The sequence below is a fragment of the Thermobia domestica genome, chromosome 10, assembly GCF_964235325.1.
Source record: "Thermobia domestica chromosome 10, izTheDome1.hap1.1, whole genome shotgun sequence".
Classification (NCBI taxonomy): domain Eukaryota; kingdom Metazoa; phylum Arthropoda; class Insecta; order Zygentoma; family Lepismatidae; genus Thermobia; species Thermobia domestica.
The window spans coordinates 270,995,892-271,002,576 of NC_137463.1; the positions used below are offsets into that span (position 1 = coordinate 270,995,892).

The 6,685-nt window shown below is 33.8% G+C and overlaps 1 protein-coding gene across 2 annotated transcripts in view; it reads right to left on the reverse strand.

The window, feature by feature from the left end:
* The window catches only part of LOC145663236 (uncharacterized), a 355,902-nt gene extending 350,776 nt beyond the window's left edge, over positions 1–5,126 (reverse strand). The window contains exon 1 of one of the 2 annotated variants that reach the window (XM_081729614.1): positions 3,819–4,381. The gene's annotated coding sequence lies outside the window, so the exon portion shown is untranslated. Of the gene's footprint in view, positions 1–3,818 lie in introns of both variants that reach the window. The other variant, XM_081729609.1, reaches the window with a different exon arrangement.
* Between the last annotated feature and the right edge of the window lie 1,559 nt (positions 5,127–6,685).

Consider the following 6,685-nt stretch of genomic DNA (forward strand, 5'->3'; position numbering starts at 1 on the left):
GGTTCTGCCTAAACTGCTTCCAATGCAATCTAAGAGATTGGAAGGTTTTATCAAGTTCCCTTTTAGTTTTGGAAGCACAAATTTGCGCTAAGACATTTTTTGCACATGTTTGCGAATTGTTGACGTTGTCGATATCATATTACTCTTAAGCCTATGCTATAGTTTTTTTCAGTAGAGTAGCTTAGTTTTCCCTGTTGTACCTTAACAGATCTAAATGCAAACTAAGAGACTGAAAGGTTTCATAGTTTCCTTTTAGCTTTTGGAAGCATAGATTTCCGTTAAGACATTTTGCAGATGATTGTTTGTAGTGCAATATTGATGTCACATTTCTTTTTACTTGAGTAGCATAGGCTTTGTGCACAAGGAAACATTTCCACTGTTAGGCTGCTTAATTAAAATTTTTCGTGTCTTCAGACTCTTTCACAAGAGAATATCAGTGAATGCATTAGTTTGATTTGAAAACGTAAATCTTTTTCAATGGAAATCAATGCATGCACTGTTATGCGTAAGTAAAAAAGCAGGAAAACACGAAGAAAACTTGGAAAGCTTGAAAGTAGAATTTTCGCCTGTGTACATAAACTTCTATTTGTTGTTATAATTAGTCTAAACACAATATTTAGAAGCATAAATGTATTTACTAACTTGTGTCTCACTGTGCACCACTATTGGTACAGAGTGAAACATTAGGGCCTAGGTCATATTTCGCTTCCTCCCAATATACCATGAAACCATTTTCTGATAAAATGTATCTAAAATTGTAGCTGAGATATCTTCTCAAAAAAAGGCTACTTTATTTTTTCATTCTTTTAATATTATAATAAATACACGCCAGAAAAGAAATTTTGTCTCACTGTGACTACCCTCCCCTACCTAAAAGCCGAAAATACAGATCTATACAGAAATATGGAAATACTCATCAATATACGATTTTTTAAATTTTACCCCACGTCAAAGAAAAACCTAACCTATTATTTTCTTCTATTTACATACGAGATATCATAGACCTATATCTTCTTTCTTTCATATCATTATAATTTTCTTATATTACATTTTATCGAGATACGATTCTTGTTTTTTTTTCTCTCTCTCTCTTTTCTTTAATACACTTACCAATTCTCAACGTAGATAACTGTTGGATGAACACAGAAAATGCCACACTAAAACATTTTCTACTATATTACTACCTTATATTTTTTTAAATAAAACATGACAGCAATGCTATACAAATTTTAGCGTATCTGGAAAATAGAGATAATCGAAAAAGTAGTCATTACGTCACTTTGCATAACTATGCGTTACGTTGAGAAACTATGCACACAATTTGTTTAACAGTACGGAATGACCTTGAGATGTTTGGTTAGACTGAATATGGTTACCTTAGGTTAGGCGAAGCAGCACCAGCACCGGTAGCCAGTGGGATTATTTCCAGTGGGACAGAAAATAAAAGATGATGATATTTCAGGTTTTGTCTCCTGGCATATACCCAGGTAGATTGCTGGGACCTGGGAGGGAATTTATTTCCCTTTCTTTACTTTGTTTTCTAAATTATAAGAACCATATAACTAATTACTTTGATTTATTATCATTTACTTCTAGATTATAAATTACTTGGGGGTTAAAAAATTAAAATTCGTTAAGTGTACTTTATATAACAAATTAATAATATGATTCTTTAAGTTCCATTTCCGTTTGCACTAGAAAAAAGCAAGTAAGAACAGATGGTGAAAAGGAACTAGTTTGTAAAATAATGTAGAAATTCTGTAGAAATAGAAATGAAGTACCACGAACAAAGTTTAGTAATTGACGTCCCCAGGAGGAATCTTTCGCAAAATATGCAATTACTAGGACCCACACCAGAGCACGAGATTCGCAGTGTTTGAATCACTTACAAGGCATTCGTGTTGTTTGGTGGCAGATTAGCACAAATTGGTTTCTTTTTTATTGTAGGTATTTTTTCGTAACGAGTATTTACACACAAACCATGAAAAAAGTTATATTTTAAACAATTATTCGTGCAGTTTCACTATACAAATCCATTGTATAAGTAGTTATTGCAATAGGAGTAGTAGTAGGAACGGGTTAGAAGCCCCACACTGCACTTTCTGTTCTCGACATAAAATGAGCAAATTTAAGAATTGGCCAAATGTTTCCGTTGGATGCATATAATAAAATTGCACAAACATTATTTCTAGTGAATCCCATGAATACCATCTATGCTAAGTAGAATTTTGTGATGAGAGCGAAACATTCTGGAGGATAATAAAGTACGAAATATTTAGATGAAATACTAACTCGGAGTAAACTTTAATATACTCGAGCCACCTACGCATCGACAAGTAGGACCGCTTCAGTATAGTAGTGTAAGATAGAGATAAGTAACATAGAGGTAGGAACGGGTTAGCTTAACCTTAGGGTAGTTTTGACCCATGTTCAGTTTTTTTTTTCCGAGTGAGTATACAATAGCTGCAGGCATTGTAAAGTTAACCCCTAAGTTGATTTCTAAACATGTATAAATTCACGTTGCTACATTGTGAATTTTATACCCTCACGTTGGTATATTTTCTTCTACAAATACACTAACAATTAAAAAAATAGTGGCTCAGAGATACATTATTGGATATTACTGCTGTATCGCCGGACCAACTTTAAAATCGTAAAAATGGACCAAATTGTACTGCATTTAGTTACACTTGGTTGAAATACATTAAGTTACGTTACATTACGTTATTAGGCATGCATTTTTACTATACGGATAAACAGTATAAGTAGTAGTAATAGTAGTACGAGTAGGGGTAGAGTAGTGATGCGCAAATTCCCGGGAATATATTTTTCGAGAATATTCCCTGGGAATCTTCCCGGGAAGATTTTTAAAAATTGGAATATTCCGGGAATGTATGTACAAACAAAAAGAAATTGCATTCTATTGCTATTTTATGATTACTACCGTAAATAAAATTAGTTTTTTATCAGAGTATATTTGTCACTGTTATCTCCAGAAGATTCTTTAAAACGTATATTCTGAACGCTATTATGTTGTTTTATTATATTTAGAGGGTACGCATAAATATATATTTATTAGAAATATGTCTTTTACGAGTAAATATGTTCAAAACACTTGGTATAGGAAGTCCACAAACTTTTAGACCGCAGAACAGTTTAAACTTACATTGGTAATAGTTAAGAACAGCTACTTCTCATCTCCCGTGCACGAGGATACATCTTACTGTTGCACTACCTAAACACCCTAAGTACAAGGGAAAGAACTCAGTCTTTTACCTACTTTTTAACATCCTAGATAGTCAATGAATAATTCCTGAAAGTATAGCGTTTCTCGTCCTTCCCTAAATGGGAAGTACGGCTCCTTAAGGGTCTTCACTACAGCGAAATTAAACTCCCGCTAATTTTAGAGTTTTTCTGTAATATCTTGAAAACAAATAAAAATATTCGAGAAGCAGAAACGTAGTGAACTAGACAATACGATTTTGCATGTGATACAGTTATCACAACTCATCTATCTGCTTTCAACTTGCAACTGTAGATAGATTTAGCATTTTTTGCGGTTTCTGTAAATAGCGGCATACCAAAAGTAGATAGGTGAATTGTGGTAAAGGTATCACATGCAAAATCGTATTGTCTAGTTCACTACGTTTCTGCTTTTCGAATATTTTTATTTGTTTTCAAGATATTACAGAAAATCTCTAAAATTAGCGGTAGTTTAATTTCGCTGTAGTGAAGATCCTTTACTATAACCCTTACATTTTAGTGAATTTTCAAAACTTGCCCCTACTACTGATATTGTGAACACATTAATTACTTACGTTATAAAGGAATTAGGTTATGCAACTGCCACAAGATACTTAGTCTGTCGAAAAATTCGTAAGGTTGCCAGTGTAAATAATGGCATATATACAGAATGTTGATTGAAGTACACTGTGCTTTGTTACTGTGTACCATTAAATCACTAATTTAAGATTATTTACAATAATTACGGTGTTACAAAAATTCTGTAACAACGCTTGGCACATGTATACACAGGTAATGAAAAACAAAACAAATCCTAATTAACCCTTAACTAGTCGCGTGAAAAAAGTTACTTAATTAGTCGCGTGCGGAATTTTGTTCCGCATAATAACTACATAGTAAAACTCTTGTAATATTTGTTTTTTTTTAAATTTTTATTTAATTTTAGGTTAAAATATTTGTTTAATAGGCGTCTTAATTTATTTTATGCTATTGAAGACCTAAACTAATATTAAAATACGTTAGACAGAAGTACCTAAACAATGAATAAACTATTCTGCTTTTTCTCAAATAACAAGAATAATAACATGTATAGATAAACTTGATAAGACATGTTTCTAATTCTGTCCTCATTATTTTCATGATGATCCAGTTTGAAAGAAAAGACTGACTATCTTCTTTATGTATTTATTTTCAGAGCGCACAATGCACATATGAACCGCTTATATGTTCAGTTGCTTACAAATGAATTGCACCTGAAAATATATTTTTATAAAATAAATTTTAAAAAAATAGTGGTGGTCGCGCTTGCTTATGATATGTTTTGTAGTCACCGAATCGCTTAATTGTTGTCGGCTAAAAACAATAAACTGAAAGAAAGCGTAAAATTTGTAGGAGAAAAAAGGGTAACTTATTTAGTCGCGCGCGGAACTTTGCTCCGCAAATTGCATCACTCCAAAATAAATAACAAAATATTCACTGGTGGTTTGGGTAACAAGTCAAATATGTATTGTTGTTTAATCATGAAACCTTAAAAGACAGCTAGACAAAAGTTTAAAAGCATACGATCGAAAGTAAGGAAAACAAAAAGAAAAATGTAAAAGTGCGGAACAAAATTCCGCATGCGACTAATTAAGGGTTAACATAGGTCCGGAAACGCCAGAACTAACGAAACATCCTGAGATGCAACCCTAATTTTGATAACATTATATTTTAAATGTATATGTATTTACAGCTACAGAGATTCACTTATTCCATGTCTGATTCTTCCTCAGAGAGCGAAATTCGAGTCAAGGACGATGACAACATGTATTCCTAACGACCGGACTGAAGTTACAAAACCACACGGATGTTCGGTGTGGATTGATAGTACTTCAACTCTATGTTTACAGAATTTCTAGATAACTTTACAAACTGGTTCGTTTTCATCGTTTATAAATTAGTATTGGTCCATGTTCCGTTAAAGGGGCCAAAACTAACCTAACGTTATATTATGTAATCAAACGAAAATCAATGGAAAGAAGTAAAGAAATAGCAAATTTCGTGGGCAAGAATTCCTTAGCCGCCCTTAACGGAACATTGACCTTAGTATTTAGCTACTTTCTAGTACAAATAGAAATGAGAATTTAAAAAATTATATTATTAATTAGTTACATAAAGTAATCAACGAATTTTATTCTTTCAACCTCCAAATTATTTAAAACGTAAGTCATAATAAATGAAAATAAAGTAATTATTTTCTGATAATATGAAAAATGAAATAAATAAATGGAAATAAATTCCTTCCCGTGAATTTATATATCAGGGAAAACTCCCGGAAATATTCCCATTGCGCACCACTAGGTAATAGTAGTACTCAGTAGTGTAATACTAGAATTTTTGGTAGGTATACGCTCGGTCGTTTTCAAAAGTATAGCATATACGGAAGACGCCTACGGCGCATTTGGCGTATACGCATCCCAATATACACTCATTCTTTCGTAAATTTAAGGTGAGTATACGCTGGACTACAAAAATTTTAGGTGGGAATACGCCGTATATGCCCTATTACATCCCTGGTAGTACTAGTAGGAACGGGTTAGAAGCACCGCAGGGGTTGTTTGGTTTCTGTTCTAGATATAATATGGGGAAATTAAAGACTTACGCAAATTTTTCTTTACATTTCACAACCTACGGACGGGCTGACTTTAGCAACAAGCTCACTGGGAGAGGGTGTCCTAGACGCAGAGTGCCAATACCATCTAAATTATTTGAATGTGCAATGAAGTGGGCACATTCAGAAATGGTTTGCGTCAAGACAACGCTAATCCTAAAATAATCTGCTACGCCGTTGGATGTCGCTACCATCCACATATAACGCGACTCAGCTAGACTTACAGGGCCTTATGCAGAGTCGTTTGGAAGCGCGATTAGTGTCATACTAAAGAGTTCGACTAACATAAGTCTCCTGCAGTAGTCAGTAGTTTAATATGACGCTAATCACACGTCGAAACGACTCTGCATTAGGGCTGTTCCGATAATCGAGTAATCGATAACAATTCGATAAAATTTCAAAACCGTTTCATCGATAAATAATTTTAATTTTATCGAATTATCGAACTTTCGAGACTCCCGAAATGATTGAGACTCTCGAAATGATCGAGACTCCCGAAATGATCGAGACTCCCGAAATGTTCGAGACTCCCGAAACGTTCGGGACTCTCGAAGTGTTTGAGGCACTCGAAATGTAAGAAACATTAGACAACCTCGAGACACTCGAACTGTTCGAGAGTCTCGAATTGTTTGAAAGCAGCAAATACAGAAATATATCAATATGATCGGATTTGTCGAGTCGCTTGAATATTTGGAAAAGTTCGCGGTTATCGGAGTGTTCGGAAGAAACAATGCATTCGAGGTTATCATAGTTGTATATAATATGTATTACATATATGCAGGGTGTTCGTAT